Below are 27,183 nucleotides of genomic sequence, written 5' to 3' on the forward strand. Positions count from 1 at the left end.
TTCTGTGACCTTTATTTTCTTCTAAATTTATCTTTGACCTTGATTGGGTTTTTACTCTAAAGAGCTGGTATAATCTGAACACTAATATTCATGTTAGTCCGGTTTAAATTTACAAGGGGTGTGTGTGTGTATGTGTGTGTACTTGGCATATGTTGTCTTATTTTCATATTTAACTATTTATATTTAGGTCATACTTATACCCATAGAAAGTTAAGTTTGCTGAAAGCTATTACTATGCTTTTATACTTCTTTGCATTATTAGTCTCTGAACAAATGCTTTTAAATGTAGTTCATTCCAAATATAGATGGTAGAGTTAAACAAAATCTTTAGTGCTGTTAAAACTTCAAGACAGGAAAATAGGACTTCTGGAATGGTGGAGTGAGGTCTTCCACAAACCCATCCCTGCAAAAAAGTAACAGAATCATTGACAAAACGTTACCAAAAATAACTTTTTCAAATTCTAGAAATTAACCAAAGACTTGAAAAAGATCTGAGAAATGTTTATTCAAGAAAATGTTTATTCTATTTAGTCAGAACAATAGAATTTGTAACATTTTAACTTTATATATTCCCTTCTTCCTCTTCATACTTCTACAGAACTCTTGAAAACTATCAGCCTTGCAATCATAGTATCCGTGAAAACCAGACGCTGTACAATTATGAGAGCTAGTAAACCAGGTTTGGACCTCAAAAAAAGGTTCATCTATAGAAAATTGTCTCTATTTGACTTGTCTAGCAGTTCCCCGGAAAAGCCCCATTCATGGCAGTTTCTCATTATTTGATCTGTCTGGGAACTACCTCTATAGGAAAAGATCTATGTTCAGAGTCTTTGTGGAAAATATTCAGGAAAAAATGTTTAACATTGTAGCTGCCTAAGGCTGCAGTTATCAGTTCAGATGAATAAGAGCTTAACTAAAAATTTTAGAAGATCTGGGGAACAAGATGTCCATAGGGGCTTTGCAAAGTTGGGATACATGCCTGGAGTTCCAGAAGTCTATGCAGAGATGCCTGTCTGGATGGTTGCTCAGGAAAGGAGAGAGTCTCCATCTCTCACCACTGGCTGATTTTGAGGCCCTTCCAAGCAAGAAGTAAAGAATCATGAGGTTGTAAAATCCTTGAGCAATGACAGGGCTCAACAAACAGAATCCCTCAACAAAAGGTGAAAGACTATTGGTTTAAGGCAGCTAAGAAAATCTGACCAATTATTACTTGATCGCTAAGATGACTCAGTAGAGACTTCAGTGAATGCACACTACAGGGAACCCAAACTATATACAGTTAGTCCAAGAATGTCAGTAACTAAAAAATAGCAGCAATAACAACAAAACAGCCACAGCATCAAACGCTGGTTGGTGGGGAGGGTTATGATTATAGTATCTCAAATATTTAAAATGTACAGTTTTTAAGCAAAAAATATAAAACTCATTAAGAAATAAGAATGTAAGACCCATACAATGGGAATAAAAAGAAATACATAGATGGTATCTCAGAATAGGTTTATATGTTCAACTTACTACATAAAGACTTCACATTAGCTATTATAAATATGACCGAATAACTAAAAGAAACTGTGTCTAAAGAATTAAAAGAAATTATGTCAGTGATGTCTCACCAAATAGTATAACAATAAAGGGACAGAAATTATAAAAGAAGAAACAAACAGAAGTCCTAGAGTTAAAAAGTATAATAAATATATATTTTTTTAAATTCACTGGTGGTCAACTTTACAAATTTGATTTTTAAAAATTATTCTACATTTCTAAGAAGCTCAATAAACTCCAAATGGGATAAACTCAGGGACATCCACACGTTGGTACATCATAGTCAAACTGTCAGTGCCAAAGATGGAAAAGCCTGAAAGCAGAAAGGAAAAAAAAAATGACATACTGCATTAAAAAGATCTTCAATAAGATTAATAGCTGACTTCTCATCAGAAAATATAAAGGTCATAAGTCAAGAGAATGGCACATTCAATATTCTAAACATTTTTTAAAAAAACACTCGCAACCTAGAATTCTATATCCAGCAACAACTCTTTAAAATGAGAAATATAGATAATTTGTCCTAACTAGAACTGTTTTATGAGAAATTCTAAAAGAAACTTTTTAGGCTAAATTGTAACTCAAATCCACACACAAAAATAAGGAACATCATAAAGTTAACTACATTGGTAAATGTGAAAAATAGTATAAATACATTTTTGTTTGCAATTATTTTCTTCTCCTAATTTAAAATGCAAGTATAATACAAGTAATATTATAAAACTGTGTTGGTGGTCTCCTAATGTATAAAGATTCAATTTATATGGCAATAATAGCAGAAAGGAAGGAGTGGGGATCAGAGTTTCTGTATACTGTTGAAAATACATTAGTACTAGTAGTTTACTTTAAGATGCTAATTTAATCCCCAGGCAATGACTACAACAATAAATAAAAACATATATTAAAAAAATAAAGTAATTTAAGTGGCATAATGGAAAACATCCACCGAACACAAAATAAAGAAGTAATAGATAAATATATAGAGATATATCAAATGTTGAAAACAAATAGCAAAATAATAGATGTGAATCTAAACTTATCAGTAACTATATTAAATTTAAATGTATTAAACACTACAATTAAAATAACACTGGCAGATTGAACCAAACACATGATCCAACAGTTACTATGTACGATAAACATACTTTAGATTAAAAAATTTAAGTTGAAAATAAAAAATGCAAAAATATATATCATGCAAACACTAACCAAAGAGAGCTGGAATGGCTAAACAAAAAACAAAATAGATGAAAATATTTAATAATGACAAAAAAGGACATTTATAATAATAAAATGATTAATTTATCATATACATCTCAATAGAGCCCCAAAATATTTGAAGCAAATAACTGAGTAGATAGAAAAGAAAAATACAAAAATTAACAGTAATTGTTGAAGAATTAAATGTCTCATTTTCAAAAATGAATAATACAACTAAGACAGAAAATCAACAGAGATATTATACACAAGGTCACCAAACAGACATCTACAGAATAATCCACCCAGCAAAAGTGGAATATACATTCTTCTAAATGCTCGTTAAATATTTTCCAGGAATGAGCATACATTTGACCATAAAACAAGCCTCAATAAATTTAAAAGAACTGAAGTCATGTAGACTATATTCATTGAACACAGTGGAATTAAACTAGAAATCACTATTCTAAGGAAATCTGGGAAATTTACAAAGTGGGTGAAAATTAAACAATACCCTCCTATATCAGAAAGTGGATTTGTAGTTACCTGGGTCCTAGGGATTGGGAAGATGGAGAATGACTGCCAATAGGTATAGAATTTCTTTTTTTGGGTGGCAAATGTTCTAAAGTTAGATTTCACAATGATTGCACAGTTCCGGATATATTCTTTTAAAAACCCATTACATTAATTTTATGTTACATGAATTATCTCAATAAAGCTGTTAAACACGTGCACACACACGTACACACACACACACACACACACACACACACGGTGTAGTTGCTCTGAACAAGCGGTCCCTATGTGAGCTGAGTTCTTTCCCCTATTAGCAAAGATTAAAAATATACCCAATAATCAACACTACATAAAAATGAATCAGAAACTGAAGTGAAATACAAATAAAGGGCTAATGGAAGGGCATTATGGGCTAATTCTCTGAGAATGCAATATTTTCCTTAAGGGAGTAGTATTTCATAGGATTTTGTAAGATAGATAAATTTTGACAGGCAGATAAGGAAGACAAAACCATTCCAAGGGGTGAGGGACTTAAGATTTTAAGGTTTTGGAGACTGCTAAACATGGGAATTATTAGTAGAACAGTAAATAGTCTGATTTGATTTTCTGTACTACATACCATACAAGAAAAATAAATTTTCTTTGTAAATGCAAAAAGCAAAATTTTAGACTTTTAGAGTAACTTAGGAGAGTATTTTAAAAACTGGTAATGGAGAAGGATTTTGCAACAGGACTCAGAAACCACAAGCCAAAAAGGGAGGATATATTAGAATACATTCACAAGCTATAAAGGAAAAGATTGATATATATGAATACAAGAGGAAATGTTGTATTTATTAATGCAGCAGAAACAAAGATATAGCCTGGGAAAAGATATTTGCAAATTATATAATCAACCAAGGGATAATATCCAGAATATATAAAGTAATTCTCCAAGTCAAAAGCAAAAGACAAATCCAATCAAAAAATGAGCAAAGGCTGAAAGGAAGGGCATTTCACAGCTACAGTCAACTTCTCTTGTAATTAGAATAATGCAAATTTAGAAAAGACAATATTATATTCATCAGCTTGGAAAATAACAAAGATAAGATGGTGTGGATATTAAGAAGCACAAACTTACATAGCCAGAAAATAAACATATAAATGGACATGTATTAGTGAGGAATTTGACAATCTGCCGGAGAACAAAGGTATACACTTCAACCCAATAACCCCACTCCTAGAAAAACTTTACTGTTGTATTTCTACAGGGAAACACAATCAAGAACATTTTTTACAACATTGTATACAAAGGTCAAATTGTAATGAATTATCTCACAACAGGAAAATGAATATGTAAACTGTGGTAAATGCATGTAATTGAATATCAGAAAGCTATTAAAATGAACAAATTAGAGCTACACATATCCAAATGGATGTTTCACAAATAAAATGTTGAATAATAAAAATCAATTTGTGAAATAACACATTTATGTAATTATGATACAATTTATCTAAACTTGAGCACATGCAAATCAATAATATACCTTATGATGGCTACACAAATGTATAGTAAAAGTCCAGACATACACATGGGAATGGTGTTCAACAAATTCAGGATGATGACAATGTTGGAGGAAGGAAGAAAGGGAAATGGATTGTGGAGAGACACATAATAGATTCCAAATATATCTGTAATGTTTTATCTCTTATAAAGATCTGGAGAGGCTGGCCGCGGTGGCTAATGACTGTAATCCCAGCACTCTAGAGGGCTGAGGCAGGTGGATCACCTGAGGTCAGGAGTTCCAGACCAGCCTGGCCAACATGGTGAAACTCCATCTTCACTAAAAATACAAAAATTAGCCAAGCGTGATAGCACATGCCTGTGATCCCAGCTACTCGGGAGGTTGAGGCAGGCGAATCATTTGAACCCGGGAGGCAGACGTTGCGGTGAGCCGAGATCGCACCACTGCACTCCAACCTGCGCGACAAGAGCGAGACTCTGTCTCAAAAAAAGAAAGAAGAAAAAAAATCTGAAGAAAGTATGATAAACATTATAATTTTATAAAGCTTGTTGTTGGTATCCCAGCATTTATTAAATTATTCTTTAATTTTTTGATATTTTGATATTGTTCTATAATGAAAATAGAAATCAGGTGAACTTAGAGACTTTGTGGTGAGGAGTAAAAGCAGAAATATGGATAAAAAATGAATTTTAAAACACCAGAAAAGAAAGTTACAAGGTTTATAATCAACTACCCCCCAAAAAATCTTAAAGTGACGAAAAATTTAAAAATGTTTGTACTGTCCTTCTTTGACCTCTAGTTCTGATAAATAATGACTCTTTTTGATTATATTCCCTTTTCAAATAAGATTCCAACTCTCGCATCTATATTAGATTCTAGACTTTCACACTTTTTTTTAGTGTTCCCAATCTGGCTTTCTAATCATTAAATGTACCATCCTGAAACAACTGGAATATGATAATAATATGTCCCTTTTATAGTTTACTAGGGTTCATTACATGTTTTAAAAATTTTCAATGTAGATACAAATGTGTAATACCTATGAGGTGAATTTTTAAAAGCCAAGGATTCTGTTTTGAAGGACATTGACCCAGACAATTGGAGGGTGAAGAAATTTCAGTCTCACTGAATGAAGACATGCTAAACAAATTGGCTCAGTCGAAAAGCATCACTGTAAGTGATAAGAAAAATGGGCCCTGGCACACTGAACTGGATGAAGAGAGCCCATATTTATGCACCTGCCATGAGTTATTTGTGTGAAACTGCCCTGTGAATGCCATTTGAGATCAACTTTAACTCTGAAGTTTTCCAAATTAAAAAAAAAAAAAATACCTGAAACCTTCTATGATTTAGAAAGGATAACTATTGATTTTGATTATCTAAGCACAGTGAATATAATGTTGCTTAAAGTGACTTATTACTTGGGAAGTCAATGAATGGAGTGGATGAGGCAGAAGCCAGATTTAATCAGAATTAAATTAAGTTCAAAGAATACAATAAAGTAGTAGGAAATAGTTGTGCTGTGTTGTTCCCCAAAGACGGATTACATTCAAGAGAAAAAGAATAGACAATCCCAATAATGCCAAAACCAGAAAGCTAAAAAGAAAAGAAGCATAAGCCAGGTACAATTATCTGCCTCTCAGAGTTCATACAATACACAGTGTTGAACCCCAAAGCCTTTCTGTGCTCTATACTCAAATAGAACATTGGGTGGATCCAGATTCATACACAATAAATACAGTAAGATACATAAACACAGACTTATCAAACTTAATTGCTTGTTTTGATGTAAAAGAATGGATAAGACTACGAAGAAAAGATGATTTGCCTCATATCCTCAAAAACATAGTGTTTTAATCGTGCAGTAAGAGTACTAGAGTAGAGGAAAAACAGTGAGAAAAATCGGAAATTTTTCTAAGTCTCTTTTTCGATTTATGCTTTGTCACTTACTGTGAAATAAATATAATGCAATATTATCATTTTGTACCGGTATTATGAAGCTTAGATTATAAGTGCACAGAAGGCTTTGAATAAATTCTCAATACAAAGTTAACATTACTTATTCATTTAGCAAACACTTCTATAGCACGTACAATGTGTCAGGTTCTGATGTAAATGCTTTAAAAATATTAGCTTGCTTAATTCTCATTACAATCCTATTAGATGGGTATTACAATCCTTACTTTAGGAAGAAAACTGAGCAAAATAAGGCTAAATAACTTACCCAAATTCACACAGCTAAATAGGCAGTCTGATTCAAGTCCATGACCTTAACTGCTACTATTTAACTATCTATCTATCTATCTATCTATCTATCTATCTATCTATCTATCTATCTACACACACATGCACACACACACACATATATGTATATGTGTATATATATATATATATATATATACATAGCTAATAGGAAATCCACTACTTATATTCAAAACTGGCAAGGAAGTGTTGTAAGAAAGGATTTTAGATAAAAATGAAATGAAGGATGAAATGGAAATGAGAAATGAATAGAGATGTAATAGAGAGAAGAAAAACAAAAGACGGACACCCTGGAGAAAAAAGAAATGATTTTGTTTCCTTTTTGAGTATTTGCAAGAGTTTTACTTGTGGTCTAGAATAAGTAAAGCAGGGAAACAAGATACGCAACTGTCATCCCTAAAATATTCGAATATGAGACTTAAAAATGTATGCCATGACTTGAAAGGAGGGGAAAAGAGGGAAAAGCTTAGCTAATCTTCAGTCATGATGAATAATATCAAACACTCATCATAACAGAAATTTAGCGATGTGGGTAGAGTGCTTCATTAACTTCCATTCTCAACCACTGAATTAATATTGTTAAAATCATTTTATTTAGTAACTCATTAATATAACTCTAGTCCAGAAATGCTTGAAAAGCCTGGCATATAGAGTAAAAAATGCTAAGTATTCTAGAAATAACGTACTCTAAAGCCAAACTACTTACAACATTCAAGGCCTTTCATAGCAGCAATAGGAAATACAAATGTCACATAAATTCGTTTTAATCATAAATTTGATCAATTGCTTTATTCCAGGTGCTGCAGGGCTACTGAGGAAGTTAAATATGGTTCTTGCCCAAAAAGAATATACAATGTATGTTGGGATTCATGCATGAATAAACTAGGGAACAATTCAAGAACAAATAAGATGTAGTTGGGCATAAATCACATCCCTAGAGACCTAAGGAAGTTGGATGAATCTAGAATGTGCGGAATTATGCCTTAAAGAAATAGCGGGGGCATTGGAGGAAGGAGTAGGTTTGCATTGGAAAAGATGGGAAGGCAGACTTTTCTCAGTAGATACAAAGAGTGGATATGCAAAAACAGTGATTTAGAGTATTGGTTCTGGAATTTGAGTTTCTGGATTCTAATGCTACATACATGAACCTGAGCAAGTAAGTAAATCTCTGTTTCTCATCTTTTAAGTGGAGTCTCGCTCTGTTGCCCAGGCTGGAGGGCAGTGGCACGATCTCGGCTCACTGCACGCTCCACCTCCCGTGTTCATGCCATTCTCCTACCTCAGCTTCCCAAGTAACTGAGACTACAGGCGCCCACCACCACGCCTGGCTAATTTTTTTTGTATTTTTATTAGAGACAGGGTTTCACCGTGTTAGCCTGGATGGTCTCGGTCTCCTGTCCTGGTGATCCACCAGCCTCGGCCTCCCGAAGTGCTGGGATTACAGGCGTGAGCCACCGCGCCCGGCCTATTTCAAAAGAGTTTTAATGAGAATTTTAAAAAATGAATTTAGTTTTGAAAGCCAATTGTGATTGGCAAGAAGGGCACTCATAAATGTTAGCTATTATTTTTATTTGCAGAGAAAGAAAGTGAAATAAAAAATTATAAGATGGATTTACAAGTTATTACCACTTGATTCATGTCAGTAATTTCAGGAGTAGGAAACTGTATGTAGCTAGAAGAAATACAGTGATTTTGGCAAAGGTTTCAGTTAAAGAAAATCAAACTGGCAACTGAAAACCCATTTGTGCTCTTTCCTTCTCCACTTCAGTTTTTTTTTTTCCCTTCACATGAGGTGAGAGTCTCAGCTCAGAGGTATAGAGGAAGAAAGGGGAGGAAAGATAGAAAGTCAACATAGCTAGTAAACTTGAACAGCGCTGAAATGGAATATCCAAACAACTGTCAAAAGTATAAGAAGTCCTTTTTATTAACCAGATGCTACCAGGCCTGCGCTAACACAGAACAGTATACCCAGCACAAGGAGCTGCTTTGCTTTGACAGGTCTGATTTATGAAACAGATGATTTGTTATTTATTGATCAGAGACTGATTCTACTCACTGAGTTAAGAAGAAGCTTGATAAAAGGCAATTATGCATCTCATTTGGTTATGAGCAAAAATAGTATCTATTGGCTTGCTGTGTCAACTGACTTTGATGCTATAACATCCAGATGTTCAACATGTGCAAACTGCAGAAACAAAACAAAACAAAACAAAATGGGCCTTTTCTGCCACAAAAGAGAGCAAAACATTCAAAACATGTCCCATGGTTAAAAAAAAAAAAAAAAAAAAAAGCTTCTCAGAACCATGTAACATAGTCTGAAATGTAATTTTAGTAGAAAATAAGAAAAGTTCACTGTATTAGTGTTTTTATCCTTTTATTTATTTAAAAATTATGTGTTGAGGGCACTCTATGTTTAATGCCTTCTGTGAAGCACTGTATTGACATTTAAAATGTTCTATATGCAAATGCCACCTATGTTAGCAGAATGCCAGGAAATTACTAATTCAAATAAAATTTCACAAACATGCTCAAAGCAAGCCTGATATTTTTTCATCTTCCACAATATCAAAGCTCCTATTAAGATAATTATTTTTCACTTTTGGTATCATAACACGGTTGCCATTTGTTCTTTCTTATTCAGGAAATTCCTTCAGCTTTGTTGTCCTCCCCAGTCAGTACAGCGGAAAGCTGTATATAACTGGATTTTGAGATAAGACACATGACTACTTAGTTTGGGAGCATGCAAACTGATACTTTAGTTCTGCACTTTTTAAGTGTGATGCTGAAGTTTGCACATCAACTGTGCCACACGGTGATGTCATATTTTTCCAGTTGCTATTAATATTTGAAAACACTAACCTCTATTTGGTCACTTGAGGATTTATAAACTTTTCCCCCTTCCCTAAGTATGCTCTAAAAACAGGACAAAATAATTAGCATATCATCTGAAGTTAAGTGTTAAATGGCTTCTTTTTCAACAATATCTCTGGGAATGACCTCATCCAAGATGGGTTAGTAAATATATTTAATTTAGTCTATCCTTATTCATTTAGATTTGTATTTGAAACAGATTTTCTTTTTCTTCTCACAGTTGTCTTAGAAATAGACAGCATTAAATTATAACCCTTGGCCTTTCAGTTTTAACAAAACTAGTTAAACAAACACCCCATCATGGATAACAGTCATTATCACTATGAGAGCACTAAGTTGTAAAGTTCATAGCAAGAACCTTGTGCAGTTATAATGAGCCACCATACTTGCAGTACTATCACAGAGAGGATTGCCTTCTAAAGCAAATATTTCTGGAAGCCAGAAATCCACCAGCTTGTTTTGTCCTGATTATAAAATACAGTGGAGTGTGCTGCTAAGTATATGGGCTATGGAAGTGGACAAATGAAGTTGATTCTCAGTTTTGCCTCCTAAAGTAGCACAGATTGACTTCTCTGAATCTTTTCCCTCTATGTGTCAATTTGGAATTGTGATTCTTATCCCTAAAGTTTGTAGGACTGATGTTAGGTTTAGACCATGTAATCTAACAAGGTAATCTTATAAGATGACTAGCACCTTACTGCCCTATGTTAAGTACTTAGATAAAAAAAATCCTGATTTTTCTTACTGGTTTTTATAAGGTGGTGAAGATTAAGTGTATAATTGGATGCGCTAAAGAAAAGTCAAAGCAATGAGACTATTTTTAGTGTCATATTAAACAGGATGAGCTTTTCTAGCGGAGAATACTGCCCTTCACTAGATCACAATTTGATTGGATACAAAATCACCCAAATTTCAGAATTTGATGGTTGCATTTTGAAGGGTAACACATATCCAATTTATCTCAAACTTTGTGAGGTTCTATACAATACGATTTGCTATTTTTGTAGTTTGAAGGAAAATAATTTGATGGATAATACTGAACACAAAGGTCACTTTGTTGAAGATTTTTCTTTTTTTCCTTTCTTTTTTTTTTTTTTAGAGACAGCGTCTTCCTCTGTCACCCAGGCTGGAGTGCAGTGGCACGATCTCGGCTCACTGCAACCTCCACTTCCTGGGTTCAAGCGATTCTCCTGTCTCAGCCTCCGAGTAGCTGGGATTATGCACCTGTGCCACCATGCCCAGGTAATTTTTGTATGTTTCCATAGAGGCTGGGTTTTACTATGTTGGCCAGGCTTGTCTCTAACTCCTGGCCTCAAGTGATCTGCCTCAGCCTCCTAAATTACTGGGATTACAGTTGTAATCTGAAGATTTTTCTTTAGTTGTCCACACTCATTTATTCATTTGTTCGTTCAAAACAATTTATTGAGTACCTACTTTGTGTCAAAGGAAAACAGTGAAATACAGTTTAAACTGGATAACACACCTAAACTTCTTAACTTGAGTACATTCATCTGAATATCACTATAGCCTGAGCACCAGCAAAAAAAATTACCACTCATTATGGGCCGGCAGTCTGTTGCATTCTTTTCATGTTACCTTATAAAAATCTTCAAAACAAGCCTGTAAGATCTGTGTTACTGTCTATATTTTTCAGATAAGAAGATGAATTTCAGGAAGTTTTAAGTTTTACATGTCCAAGATCACAGAGTTAACTAATGGCAAACCTGGGTTTGAATTCAAGTAATGAATCTGTTTTTACCAGGCCTGAGAATAGCAGGGCCTCTAGTACTCTGAGAGGGTAGGGCCGGATTTGTAAGTAATGTTTTTAGATGTAGTGCCTAGTATCTCAGGGAATTTAATGGTGAAATAAATTGGAGAACAATGTTTAAACCAGTCAGAAATGCTAATCCAGTGAAATACATCACTCTGTGCTTCATACTTTCAATTATACTTTTCTCCTAATTATGGAAATCATTCCTGAACATGTGGCCTTTTGTGGAGTACCTCAGTTTATTTACCAAATGTTCACTGACCATCTGCTATCTGAACCTTCAATAATATAGCATTCAAGTTTTGACTATTATAAATGAGAAGAAAGATATTTGGTGTATAAAATGTGAATTTTTTTCTGTGTTGTGGATTTTTTTTTTTTTTTTTTAAATCTGGGAGACCAGCATATGGATGACAGTGAGTCACTGGCTAGAAAATGTGTGGCATTGTTATAACTAACTTCTAGTGGAAAATGTGTTCTCTAGAGAGTACAGTATTTTCAAGTTTGGAATTGTTGAAGTTATTTGGAGCCATCCATTGCAGATGTCAAGGACAGCTATATATGCTATGACGCTTTTATAGATCCTATGGAAAATGAGAAAGCATTGTGAGGTATAGCCCCTGCCATCAGTAAACTTATCGTCTAGATAAAATAGCATTTTGATATAATATGGACAATATACTATTTTCACAGATAGTTCTTTTTTTAACTTTTCATCTTATTAAACATACTTTCTCTTATCTGTTTCTTTAAGTATAATTTTTGATCACATGACTATCTCTTAAACTAGACTTTTCTCTCTTTGAAGGTAAGAGTCAAACCTTGTCTCACCCATCTTCACATGGTCAATTTCAGCACAGTGTCTAGCATTCTATGAATCTTTAGTTTATGGTTCTTAAATGGAAAAACGTATCTGTGCATCTTCCTTTACTGATCAGCTTAAAATCTTATTAAAAATAGAGTCTATGACTAAAATCTATTGTATTTCATTCTAAATTCGAATTGCTGAGATAATTTACTATAGATCTATAATTTACTATAGATACTATAGATACTATAGATAATTTACTATAGATATTAACAAGTGTAATCCATCAATCATAGTTGTTAAGAAGGCTCATTAAGATGAGTAGAGTATTAAGAACACACAATTCCCATTCTTGCTTCCCTGTGTGACCTTGAATTAATCATCTGAGATCAGTCTCTGCATTCCAGTTTACCTTACTCTCAAGAGTTAAGGATTGCAAAACTGAGAACCATTCCAGTTATTATTAATATTTAAACTTTTTATAACTAAAAATGCTTTTAACCATAACCTGTATGCTTCTAGCATCTCAAGGTCCCAGAATTTTTGCCTAGGGAAAAAAAGTACCCAAAAAAGGCAAGCTTAGTTTTAACTCCAATCTTGAACAATAGAAAGCAAATGAGTATAAAGGAGTCAAAAAGCCTAGAAAGTTCCATTTACCATGCCACAATGTTCCACCCCCAAAGAAAATGTCACAAAAGGAAGCATCACATTTATATTCCTGAGAATAATATTACCATACAAAAAGTGATCCATTTGTTAAAGTATTTGTGAATTTGATCAAAGGTAAAATTTGAAAATAGCTTTTCACTAAGGAAAAGGACGGATTCTGCCTCCAGTCAAAATATTCATTTTTTTTTTTTTAAAGAACAAATTAGCAGATACTGAAGGAATAAATAGCTTTTTTGTGTGGCATAAATTGGCATCTCTAGTAACTATTCTGCATATGAGCGGTGGAAAAACTTTCAAATTCTCAGACTATTATTAAATGTTACCTTAAATGAGAATCAAACTAATCTAAAACATACATTAGATGTCAAATTAAACCAAAACAATATCATCACAAATTCAAAACATGTCCAGAAAAGCGTATGGCTTAGAAAGCACAATAACCCATCATGGGGGGAATTCTGTACGTAAAGCAGACCACCAAATCTAAAGGAATAGTGCAAGCTACAGAGGCAGCTCTTTGACAGGTTTCTCCCATTTTAATGAAACAAGTTTCAGTGGAAAACTTAAAAGATTAAAAACTCAGGATGAAATAACTCCCATACATTTTTTCTTAGGGCTGTCTCCATCACCCAAAATGAAGTGGAGATTTGGCAGTTCTCCCATAATAAGATCAGTGGAGAGAGTCAAGCGAAATAGGACACTAAAGACCTTTCATTTTCTAGATTAGTTGTCTAACTTGATCAAATAAACTATATATTGACTAAATTTCCAGTTCATATTACACTGGGTAGACATGTACAAATATCAAATCTATTTGGTTGTAGAGTAATAATCAACTTCCAGAAATAATACATTTGACTTCAGCAACTCTCTGGTAATAAGTTTCACCTCATCATATTGGATTTATGCTATCTTTCATGGTTTTTGAAAATCTATGAAGGATTAAAACAATTCTTTTATACTGAAAATTATAATTTTTATTATACCCAATTTATTGATGTGTTCATTATCAAACAGTACAAACAGTACACTAAAATATCTCTAGGATATACATATAAAGACTTATTTTGCTATATGAAATTGTCAGTGGTTCAAAAAAGGCAATGACATCTTTATTATGTATTTACTCAGGTAAAATGTGAGTTTTTCAAATCTGACAACATTAAAAATATAATTTTAAAATTTTTATTTGCAATGAGTTAATTCTGCTTGTTTAGCAAATAATTTTGCTACTAAATGATTAAAATACTTTAAAAACTTCATTTTTAAAACATAACTGACATTGAATTATTGTTTTAAAAACATTTTAAAGATCACATTTTATATTTGTATTACTAAGTGTTAAATTACATATAGTCTAAAGGAGTCAGTTATTTTGTCTATAAGGCAAAGGAGAAAATGTAGGAAAAAAAGTCAGTTTGTCAAACTATGGATGCTAGATAGAATCACATGTGTACAACTGATCATGGACAGTAGCAGGCATTTTGGTGTCTTGGTAGCAGTGAACTGAATCCCAATTTGTTAATTCCATCCACCCCAGAACATTATTTTTTCTGGATTGTTTTCTTTCATTTGTTGTATGACTTTTATTTTATCTGAAAGTGGCCATTAGAGATCTTTCTCTCTTAGTAATTTGGGCAGATGTGAGCCCTATTAATGAGCAGAAGACCACAAACAGACTGTGACTTTTTGACTGTAGTTGACTAATTGGGTGGCAGCTAACTCATTTAATTGAATTAGGAAGGATTAGAAAATATATTTAGCAACACAGAACACCAAAAAGAAGAGGTGGTTAAATACGAACGATGTTTCGGCTATGTCATAGCCTCATCTGCTCCCTTAAAGAAAACTAACATAGTCTTAAATCATTTATAGCATCCTCATTATGTACAATAGACTACGACTGTTAAGAGCAAGCCATGGAAAATGTAGCTTCCAACTTAGATCCATTTTGTGAGGGTAGGAAATATTGATGCCACCACACGGTGTACACGTGAAAAATGCCAAACACATGTGAACAACATCCCCAGAGTGTTGATGAATCTTTCCTAAAATATTCAGGAAAATAAAGCAAACTGTGCAGTACAAATGAGGCAGACTGAGGGGTTCTGTGTAATCCTTTTATGCAGACTCTTACTCATTAAGGCCTGGAATATGAGTGAGTGAGGGTATTGTAGAGATAAACATGTGTTTCTTATAATTTATTTAAAAAGACAGCAAATTGTTTAAGAACATTGGTATTTAATGTTATGTTTGTGGTTCGTATTGTAATTTACTTTAACCATTTTGCACATGGCAATGCCTTGACAACTCAAGAAAATAAAAATATTCTAGAAAAACACCACCCATGCTTCAAAAACAGAGTAGAATTTGAAGGAATTGTAATGTCATTGAGACCACTTAGGGAAGACAATTCTTTTGCCTACGGGATTGAAGGAGCTGACAATCATGGCTATTACAAAAAAGAGGTGGGAGATAAGAAGAATTAAATGATGTAGGAGTCAAAATGGAGAAATATTTCAAGAAATAGGAAGGAAGAGAAAGTCAACACAGCAAATCATGCAAGAAATTCCACTGGGATGAAAATTGATAGGAATAGATTAGATTTATTAACTAGATGGTTTTTAAAATGCCTACTTTAATCAACATCACTACTCTCTTGACATTCATACTTAATTCCAGCAGTTTCTCCAATCCATTAACTTTTTTCTTCCTCATCCTTCCAATCAGAATTAAGCTCTTGTCTTTGGCTCTCATTTCGTTTATAGTTGCTGCACTATTTCTGAAAGCCTGCTTTGACTTAAACAAAATTCTATTTTGTACACGTCTGTCTCTTCCAGTAAATAGCTCAGAGCACAAACTATGCCTTTGCCTATCTACTATGCCTATCTCTGACACATGGTAGAGCTAAACAAAATGTTGTCTAGATCAATTTCAATTTCTTCACATTCTTCTTCAAATTTATATGCATTCAGTTTTTCCAATGGTTGATAGTGTCTGGCAATGAATGGAAATGTAGAAAAAACCTGTAGAGTGCGCAGTCATGGCGACGGGATAGTGCAGGAAGCGAGTCTCATCTCGAGTACATAAATAGCTCACTCTGCCTCTGTTGTGGTTACAGAAAGGCAATATAGACAGATCAGAAATAGTCAGGCAGTAATTATTTTTATGGATTCAGGATAGTCAATTTGTGCTTGGAGGTTATGCTCGTGGTGCTTTTATCTGCTCAGCATTGCAGAGCTGAAAAAAAACCAGGATCTTACAATTCAGACATTAGGAAACAGGCGGGATACATTTTCGGCATAAGAAAGATCAATTTATCAAGTGGAATGAGCTGCTTCACGAGGAGTGAGTTTCCCACTATTTAGCTTTCAACAAGAAAAAACATGACATTTATAAGAGTTATTACAGGGAGCATTTCTTAATAAAGAAAACAGGTATCCTTTAAACTCCTTTCTTACACTTGAAATACTTCTAGGTTATACTATTTTGAAGTTGACAACGGTATTTATATTTAGAAAATTTTAGGACAAAGTTTGAGAAATTAACACATATAGAGATTTGAGGATTTTTTTTTATTAATTTACCAATTATTTACTCATTCATTTAACAAACATGCTGTTAGCACCTACACTGTGTGAGGTGTTATTTTGAATACAAACATATACAGCATAGACAAAGTTTCTGTCCTTCAAGAGCTTGTGGTTAAAACAGAAAATGTATGTTACATTTTATTGATAGTTTTTATAAGAAGTAAAGCTTTGGCTTTCAATAAAGTATAATTGGGCCTTGTGTCAGACGCTTAAGGGCCATACCACTGTTTGTCCAAGTATTTACTGGCCAGTTGGAAAACACAAAAACACACACACACACACACACACACACACACACACACACACACACACGAAACAAAGATGCAAAGGGCAAACGTAACTAAGAAATTATGAAATGATTATTACTTCTGAAAAGAACTACAAAAATAATATGAATCAATGAAATTGTCCTTCTTTATTATCTTTTTAAAAATACTACCAAGAATGATGTGAAGTACGCAGTCACTGAGATTAACTGGCTTTTCTAAGGTCATATTCCTAACAAATTTTGGAGACAGAACTATAACTCTGAGGTGTTGTTTTTGTTTTTTTTTTTGTTTTTTTTTGTTTTTTTGAGACATAATCCCCTTTATCAACTTTAAGTGGGTATATGTATGTGTATGCCTATATATGTAATTTTCTTTTCATGGCTAAATCCACAGATTATAAAAACCATGAGGGTTGAAAAAAACAACCAAAGTTACTCATCTCTGTATTTAATTCTATTTTTCAAATATAATCAGATAATCATGTATCATTGTGGTTTAGGAACTGAAAGTAGGAAGGTGATGTGCTTTGAATAGAATCACATACCTTAAAAGAACTTTTAAATTTTAAAGTGCATTGTTTCTCAGGACCCTTGAGGGTCACATTGATCTTTTCAGGGACAAAACTATTTTTTACAATAATAGTAGGACGTTATTTGCTCTTTAACTTTCATTTCTTTGTAAGTGAGCTATGGACTTTTCCAGAGACTGCCTACATGTAATAGTGCAATTGGCGGAATGTAGAAATAGGTATGATAATCCACCTTTCTTCTATTACACTAGATATTAAAGTGATTTGCAAAAATGTGAAGAACTGCCATTCTTCTCCCTAATTTTTAAAAACTTTTAGATGCATTTTCAAAAATTTTGTTTATATTTACTGTTGTTTTGTTTAAGTAAATAGGTAATATAGTTTAAATTTTTTCCATTTGATTTTATAATACAGTAAATATCAATAGATACAACACACAAAAACAAAATTGTGGGATTATCTTCTATAATATTTAAGACTGACTTAAGTCGTTCTGATATTTAAAAAACAAAAAGTTTGGGAATCACAGTTTGAATACAATATTTTGCCTTAACTGATGAATTTTGAAATTATACCTCAAGCTGTTTTTTCCTTCCAGTGAATGGACGTCTTCCTTCTCAAAGTAGGCCTATCCTTTCTCAGGCACAGTAATTGGTATTTTCTCATATTGAATCAAAATTTGTTCCCTATAGTGTTTCATCCCCAGATTGAGGCCCTATCATTTAGGTGAGGGGAGGGTTTACTGTATGAATTAATCAATAACAATTAACTTAATATTTATTTTATGGACAGGCATGTTACATTGTTGGTTGCTGCTAAATAAACTATTGCCTCTTTTTCCTTCACTCCATTAACACTTTTATATAACTGGAGTTTTGAAGTTATGTATAGAATTCTACACTTTATTGTCTCAAATCACTTGGTTGGATAAAGTCTTTTATTCTAGGATGAAGCCATTATATATCTAAATTTATAATAACTATGGTTGGAATGTTTCTTAAATTTAAAGTAGTTTGACAGTCTTGATGGGGGTTCGATTGTGACTGGCCAAAGGTCAAGTAGTTGTCAAATGGATATTGGCAGTAGATACAAAAATTAAATCTCTTGCAATTTCTGTTCTTGTCTCTGAACATAAATATTATTCTTCTTTTCTCAGCTTAAATGCACAGATTTTTAAGAACAAAGTACTATTTTGTAGGGAGGAAATAATGAGTCATCGAATCCTTACAATTCTTTATGGACAAATACAACTATTTTGCAACTTAAGTTTCAGTCTTATTAATTATTCATGGACTAATTAACTTTTTCTGTGCCAACTAAAAAAAATTTTTTTTTAAAAAGGCAGGAGTTGTCTTAAACTGTACTGTTTTATTTTTCTGATTTCAGATGTCTGTACATGTTATTGTGAGCTTAAAAACTATTTGACTTTCAAGACTAAGTATTAGAAAAAAGACATATAACATGACATTACTTTCCTATTTCAGTAAGAGTTCCCTGGCAATTCAAAGTGGAAACCCACAGGGTAACCACAGGAGGTAACACCTTCCTGGATCAATATTTGTGCATCAGATGTTGTAAGAATGTTTTGTAAGGTTCATAAATAAAAAGCTTTCATTTTTTCCCTCGACTCAAAAAATGAAATTAAAAGGAATTTGGCTGTCAAGGGACTTGCCTTTTCTGGAGCAAATAACTAACTGAAAGAAGGCTTTAGATTAGTCAATTAAAGACAAATGTTCACTGAAAGGAATGCCAGAAATATTCCTTATTTGAGGGGCACTTTTTTCCCAGTCAATTGGTGGTTTCATAAAAGCCGTCATAGCAAATAAAATCATATCCACCAACCTTTACTAAGTGTCAAGTCTGATTCAATTTCATTCAGGAAACATTAAATACCCACTTTTTTATGTACCAGGATTATGCTGGCATCTGGGGTTGAAACCATCAATAAAACACAAGCATGGCCCTCTAGGATCTTACAGTCTGACAAGGGAACCAGACAACTGCAAAAATGTGTTTAGAGTTTGATAATTTGTAGATTTCCCAGAGGCAACAATGACTGATCTATGTGTTGCAGAATGAGGAGGGACAAGTGAGGTAAAGCAAGGAGGGAAGGGGATTCTAGAGAGAAGAAATCACCCAAGAAAAACATATTGTTGACTGGCATGAGGCTTTTGGAAGATTGTGAGATTCTAAAGCTGGTAAAGATGGGAGAAGAGACTGAGAAGGTAATGTAGGATCACTTTTAGATAGTCTGGTATGGCATTGCTGGTCAGCCAAGTTCAGTAAGGATTATGAGCTACAGAAGAGTTTTTTGCAGGGAGTGATATGATTAAGTTAAATGTCATTAATAGTAAATATGAAGGTTGTCCCATTCTACTCACCTGGTCCTTAGATCAGATGTCAGGTGTGCCACATCACATAACTTAAGAGAAGAGAGAGAGTTGTACAATAATGAAGGATTGACCGTGGAACTGGGCTTATTCATGTGTTTGCAGCTTGTTCTACAAAAGCAGTGTTTTATAAAGTGGGTTGCTAGATTATGTTACTTTAAATAATGATAATCCCACCTCATGAGATAAAATTGACCTTAAAAACATATTGTACTAAAAAAATAAGAAGATTTCCTAGTTGTCTTATGGCAAAGGACTTAAAAATCCTATTGAAGACTGACTGCAATGGCTCATGCCTGTAATCCCAGCACTTTGGGAGGCCTAGGCGGGTGGATCACCTGAGGTCAGGAGTTTGAGATGAGCCTGGCCAACATGGTGAAACCTCATCTCTACTAAAAATACAAAAATTAGGTGGGCGTGGTGGTGGGTGCCTGTCATTCCAGCTATTTGAGAGGCTGAGGCAGGAGAATCGCTTGAACCTGGGAGGTGGAGGTTGCAGTGAGCCAAGATCGTGCCACTACACTGCAGCTGTCAACAGAGTAAGCCTCTGTCTCCAAAAGTTAAAAAAAAAAAAAAAAAAAAAAAAGGCTAGCTAAGGAAATGTATTCATTAAACAGAGTACAGAGAATTAATATCCAAGAGTCATTAAGAAAAAGACAAACAATGCAATAAAAAATTGGGGCAAAAGAATGAACAGGCATTTCACAGAAGAAGCAGCACAGTGGATTCTTAATCATATGGAAAAAAAATGTTCCACCTGGTTAGTAATCAGGGGAATTTAAATTAAAACTGTATCTATATATATTTTACACGTACAAGTTTCCTAATCATTGGAAAAATTAAAAGTTGAACAATTCTGATACAGGCTAGAATATGGGTTAACAGGAATTCTCATCTATCCTTGGAATGTGCATAACTACTCTATTTGGAAACAATTTGTCATCAACTACTAAAGTAGGACATTTATACATTCTCTTGTTAGCAAATACACTGTCATGTGCTATTGCATCACAACCCTGTGAAGTTTATTCCAAGTGTAAAGGTAATTTAATATCTGGAAATCCATTATTATAAATTATCATTTAATAGAGCAAAAGGGAAAAATATCATCTCCAAAGATGCCAAAAACACATTTCATAAGATTTATCATAGTTAACTTTACAGTAGAAAAATCTGGCAAATACCACCTAATACAAGTGATTAAGATTAATATTATCAGTAATAAAACCTATCAACATCATGTACACCCTAATACAATGCATCAAGAATGGCATAGGACCACTGTGGCTTTGTGGTATTTTTCATTCAAATCCTAAACCTTAATCTAATCATGAGAAAACATCACCAAAAGCCAGATTGAGAAACATTCTGTAAAACAGTTGACTTGTTCTCTTTGAAAGTGTCAAGGTTATGAAAGACAAGGAAAGATACAGTGGTGCTCTTTATTCTATATTCTCTATTTCTGTGAAAGTTTAGCATTTTCCACAATAGAAAGTTTTTAAATAGAGTCATTTAATGTTTTTATTTTTTAATAAATCTCCAAATTGATGACCTTTATAAGCAGTTGTCAAGAGCATTTTCACATATTATCAAACAATAATAGATACTGCCTTCAAGGTAAACATGATACTTTAACAATGAGTAGGAAACTTGTACTATGGAAACTGCATTGAGAAAGTTTGGAAATATTTTCTTTATTATATATTTGTAAATAAAAATATTCATACCTGAATGCTTTAAAAAATTGAAAGCAGAATTTTTAAGCTCCTTTTAGAAAATATTCCAAAAGAATAGTTTTTTTATTACTGAATCCTTTGCAAGAGGAGCTGGTTTATATCAAACAAGACAGACATTTAAAATGAAACTTAAAAATAATATCTAGAATAATTTTTGAGAAGAAATGGAGGATAATTTACTAAACGTGTCTTTCTCCCATTTGCATCTATAGAGTTTTAGAAATATCCTTTCAAGCTATGACAGCCATTTTGAAACAAACTGGATTAGGTCATTGTTTCAGAAAGATTTAAAACAGAATTTTAAAAAATAAGCACATTCATCTATGCTACTAACAATAAAACAAAATTTTAAGAAAAGCCAAAATACTTTGAGCATGAATAATATACAAGTTAATTTTTACGTTTATTGAATCCTTTTGAAATTTCTCATCTTGTGTGTGCTTTACAAGATACATAATCTATTAGCACCATAGTGCCTACATATCGTTTTTAAACATGGATTTCTGGTTTTGCACATAGGATGGACCAAATAACCCGAAAAGATTTTTTCTATAGGACGTCTAGAAAAGCTACATGTTATGAGACAGTTACATGTATAGCTCTATTCCCCTGGAAACTAAAAAAGTACTTGAAGTTAAAAAAAAAGTGAGGCAAGTTCTTAAAAGCAGAGAAGATAGAAGGTGGTCAGGTGTTGGACCAACTATTTGTATGTTTGGAGCAGGTGACTGAATGCCTGTGTAGGGACAGGAATCTAGGCCACCACCTATGAAATTAAGACTTTGTGGAGAATGAACCGAAAAAAATATGACCAGAATTCCAGAAAGATAATAAGGGAACTTGTCTCTCTTAAAACCTGTGTATTAGAAGAAAATAGAAACTCGTCCCTGAGAATTTCTAACCACAGACCACCCAATACTAAGGTCTATGATCTGATGTTGTCTGGACTTTTTACTACCTAGTAATCATGGAATCTCCCAAGACAAGAAATCAGCATAAAAAGTTTATCTCAGGCCAGCTATATGTTTGGAACTCTGGTAGAAGCAAAGGCCAGGCTTTCTAGAGACATGTTGTCCACTTAAGTTTTCAAGATTTTATAGAAAATGTCTCACTGGAGATGTGCATAAAAATCAAAGTCATATATCCCATGAAAAAATATGACAGAAAGTCAGCACATATGATGAGCAGAAGGATTAGACTGTCCAAGAAAGTCAGATAATAAAACAATTGAAGAAAAAGTATAAGAAATTATCAAAAACATTAAAGAAACATAAAAATAATAGAAGAAAATAAGTGAAAATCTCAAAGCAGTGAAAATAGAAGATATGTGAAAGAATAGAAGAGAACTTCTAGAAATTAAAAATGTATTGGAATATAATTAATTAATTAATTAATTATATAATTAATTTGTAAAATTGTACATATATGAAAATCAATGCTGAAACATTTTTACTGCAGGGCTGTGTAATCAAAATGTTTAGAGTTCTCTGATTTATAAGATCAAGGCAAGTGATATAAAGGAGTGGAGTAGGCTGGTTGCAAGTTAAAATTAATGAGAAATGGATGGTGCATGACTTGTGTATTGAGGCAGTGTTTACATAGTTCTACCAATTTTGCATGGGGCATGTGTACAACGTGTTATTAACAAATATTCTGATTTCTCAAGAGGAATTGTAAAGTCCCATTTTTATGTAAAATCGAACACGTTTTAAATATTTAGAATTATTTCGAGTCCTTTTTAAATACTATGTATGCCTAAAGAAACAGCAATGGCTAACATATTGCATTTCATATTTAACAGGTTGGTCAAGGAGAAAGGACCTATAAAAAAATGAAAAAGAATGGTTAGGAGTTCAAGAACAATGGAAGCTAAGAGAACAGAGTTTTCAGGTAGGAGTGAGTGGCAAACAGTGTTCAGTATAGTAAGAGGAGAATAGGATAAAAAATGAATTGATTCAATTCAATTTTAAATGTGTGCTTTGGTGATTTTTAGAAAAAGTTTTAGTGGAGTGTTGATAACTAAAACCATATGTCAGTTAATTTAGGAGTGATTATTAATCAGGAAAATAGAATTGGCACATTTCGTCTACTTTGGGCCCAGAAAAGGGGTCTCCAAATCCAGGCCAGAAGAGGATTATTTGTTAATAATGTATTTATTTTTCTTTATGAAGGAAGAGACTTTAGCATGCTTATAGTACAAGGGCACAGATCCAGTGGGGAGAGAGAGAGAAAGGAGGTGATTTATGAGATAGATCAGATCCAAAGCATTGGCCTTGAGCAGAGGAAGAGCCCCTTGTCTTCTAACACTGGTGATATGGTTTGGCTGTGCCCCCACCCAAATCTCAACTGGAATTATATCTCCCAGAATTCCCATGTGTTGTGGGAGGGACCCAGGGGAAGGTAATTGAATCACAGGGGCAGGTCTTTCCTGTGCTATTCTCATGATAGTGAATAAGTCTTATGATATATGATGGGTTTATCAGGGGTTTCCACTTTTGCTTCCTCCTCATTCTCTCTTGCTGCCACCATGTAAGAAGTGCCTTTCATCCTCCACCATGATTATGAGATCTCCCTAACCATGTGGAATTGTAAGTCAAATCAAACCTCCTTTTCTTCTCAGTTCAGGTATGTCTTTATCAGCAATATAAAAACAGACTAATACAACTGGGTTTAGGAGATAGGAGAAATATTTGGGGCAATTCCATTTGGACCCTGAGTTCCCTGTTTTCTTGAGGAAATAGGAGGCAAAATCAACAGCTGATGAAGAAGTTAGGGATCAGTTTTGAAGAGAGTAATGAAGATGAGAAACATTTGCTTCAGTGAATGTGAGTTCTAAAAGCCAAAGAAAAAACTGGAGGAAATGTTTACAGATGCAGATACACATCTGTTGTAAAAGCTAAGATAATTAAACAATTGTGAGGTCTAAAAAAAAAAAATAGTGGAGAGTAGTATAACATAAAAAAGATGATGTAAATTACTCATAATGATAGCAGCAGCAGACAGACAAATTCCTAGGCAGACAGAAGCTGGTCCCGTCTGAAACCCGACCTTCAAACCAAAGACTAAAGCCTGAAAACCGAGCTGCCAGTCCATAATCAGAGTAAGAACTTCCTCGATGTCTTTTAGCCCATCAAATGTTGCTTTTTCCAGGTCCTCCCATGGACCAATCAGCATGCACTCCCCTATTCTCAGCTCATAAATACTCAGCACTCAGCCACACGTGGGCTACAGACTTTCAGGCCTTCTCTCACATAGAGGGATACTCACTTTGGGTTTCCTCTCATTGTTGAGAGCTTTTCTGTCACTCAGTACAATTCTTCCCTGCCTTGCTCACTCTCAGGTATCCATGTAACTTCATTCTTCTTGGTTGTGGGACAAGAACCCAGAACCCACTGAATGGTGGATGCAAAAGGAGCTGTAACACTGTAACCCTCCTGCCCTCTGCCAGTGCCAGGCGGCCACCCCACACGGCAGGAAGTAGCAGTTATGGGGCCGCACCAGGCCAGGAGCCATGTGCCAGAGTGGGGCTGTGAGATTGAATGAGCTGTGACATGCCCCCATTTCCTGAAACATGTGGTCGGTGGGAACAAATGAGCTGTAACACACTGTAATTCTTCCTGGGAGTCAGACCTTGGGATTCCCTGAACAAAATCTGGGGCTCTGTGGTTGCTGGCATTTCCAAAATTTTGCGTGCCACTGCATCCCCCTCATCAAGACATCAGTGCCCAAGGTGGAAGCTGGTCACAACATGCCTGAACAGGTTATGAACCTAGCACAGAGCTACAGTGGGTTCACGGGTGTGAGATCTGGCAGGTACTGCAAGCTGAGTGCAGTCTGCTGGACTGAATAGGAGGAGCAAGCCCAGAGGGCCCAAACAAAGTCCTGTCAGAGGTGCCGCAGCCACAGAAGTTTCTGGCTGGCAAAGCTGCACTGAAAGCATAGTCATAGTGCATCTCAGCAACTAGTAAAGAGTGTCATCTTTTTCATTCATAATCTGTTACTTTAAAAGATAACCACCAAAAATTATTTAATCTCATTTCATTAAAATACATTTTTTTGCCAGTACTAATAATATATACATAAAGTTGAACCTTGGGCAACACAGGGATTAGAGGAACAACCCCCATACAGTTGAAAATCTACATATGACTTTGGACTCACCCAAAACTTTACTATTAATAGTCTACTGTTGGCCAGGCACAGTAGCTCACCCCTGTAATCCTAGCACTTTGGGAGGCCGCTTCAGGCGGATCGCTTGAGGTCAGGAGTTCTGAACCAGCCTGGCCAACATAGTGAAACCCCGTCTCTACTAAAAATACAAAATACATTAGCTGGGTGTGGTGTACGCACCTGTAATCCCAGCTACTTGGGAGACTGAGGCAGGAGAATCACTTGAATCCAGGAGGCAGAGGTTGCAGTGAGCCAAGATCGTGCCACTGCACTCCAGCCTGGGCAAAAAAGCAAGACTCCCTCTCAAAAAAAAAAAAAAAAAAAAGAAAGAAAAAAAGAAAAGAAAAAGGCCTACTGTTTGCTGGAAGCCTTACTGATAACATAAACAGCTGATTCACACATATTTTGTATGTTATATGTATTATATACTATACTTTTACAATAAAGCAACCTAGAAGGAATGTTAAGAAAATCATAAAGAAGAAAAAATATTTTCTTCATTAAATGGAAGTTGATCATCAAAGTAGTCTTCCTCCTTGTCTTCATGTTGAGTAGGCTGAGGAAGAACAAGAGGAGTTGATTTTGCTGTATTGGGGGTGACAGAGGTGGAAGAGTTGAAGGAGGTGGAAGGGGAAGCAGGAGAGGCAGGGATGATCTGTGATACTTTACAGAAATACATGGTAATTTCAGGCCGGGCGCGGTGGCTCAAGCCTGTAATCCCAGCACTTTGGGAGGCCAAGATGGGCGGATCACGAGGTCAGGAGATTGAGACCATCCTGGCTAACACGGGTGAAACCCCGTCTCTACCAAAAAATACAAAAAACTAACTGGGTGAGGTGGCGGGCGCCTGTAGTCCCAGCTACTCGGGAGGCTGAGGCAGGAGAATGGCGTAAACCTGGGAGGCGGAGCTTGCAGTGAGCTGAGATCTGGCCACTGCACTCCAGTCTGGGTGACAGAGCGAGACTCTGTCTCAAAAAAAAAAAAAAAAAAAAAAGAAATACATGGTAATTTCTGTCTGACTTTTTAATTTTTTAAATATCTCTGAAAATGTTTCTACATTGATACAAATGTTTCTTCCATCATTTGCTTTAGTTTCAAAAAAGGGGCTTATGCCCTAAAAGAAGTCAAAAGCAGTCCTGAATAATCAGAACTCCTTTGCAGATTGTCTAATGTCAATTTGCTTTCTGGCACTGCTTCTTCTATGTTTTCTTTCTCATTGTCTGGCACTGATTAGAAGCACTCATCTACATCAAGTCATCTTCTGTTAATTTCTCTGCTGTGGTGTCTAATAGCTTTTTAATTTCTCCAGGATCCAACTCTTAAAACCCTTCATCCTTCCCCACTCCACCTTTTTTTAA

At 34.5% G+C, this 27,183-nt stretch overlaps 1 protein-coding gene across 2 annotated transcripts in view; it reads left to right on the plus strand.

The window, feature by feature from the left end:
* The window catches only part of LOC123568046 (pancreatic progenitor cell differentiation and proliferation factor-like), a 223,453-nt gene that overhangs the window by 136,542 nt on the left and 59,728 nt on the right, over positions 1–27,183 (plus strand). Inside the window, exon 3 of one of the 2 annotated variants that reach the window (XR_012429159.1) lies at positions 11,548–11,623. The exons of the other annotated variant lie outside the window; for it this stretch is intronic. The gene's annotated coding sequence lies outside the window, so the exon portion shown is untranslated. Of the gene's footprint in view, positions 1–11,547; positions 11,624–27,183 lie in introns of those variants that run through there. 2 annotated transcript variants of the gene reach the window in all.

This window comes from Macaca fascicularis, chromosome 1 (genome assembly GCF_037993035.2).
Source record: "Macaca fascicularis isolate 582-1 chromosome 1, T2T-MFA8v1.1".
NCBI classification, from domain to species: domain Eukaryota; kingdom Metazoa; phylum Chordata; class Mammalia; order Primates; family Cercopithecidae; genus Macaca; species Macaca fascicularis.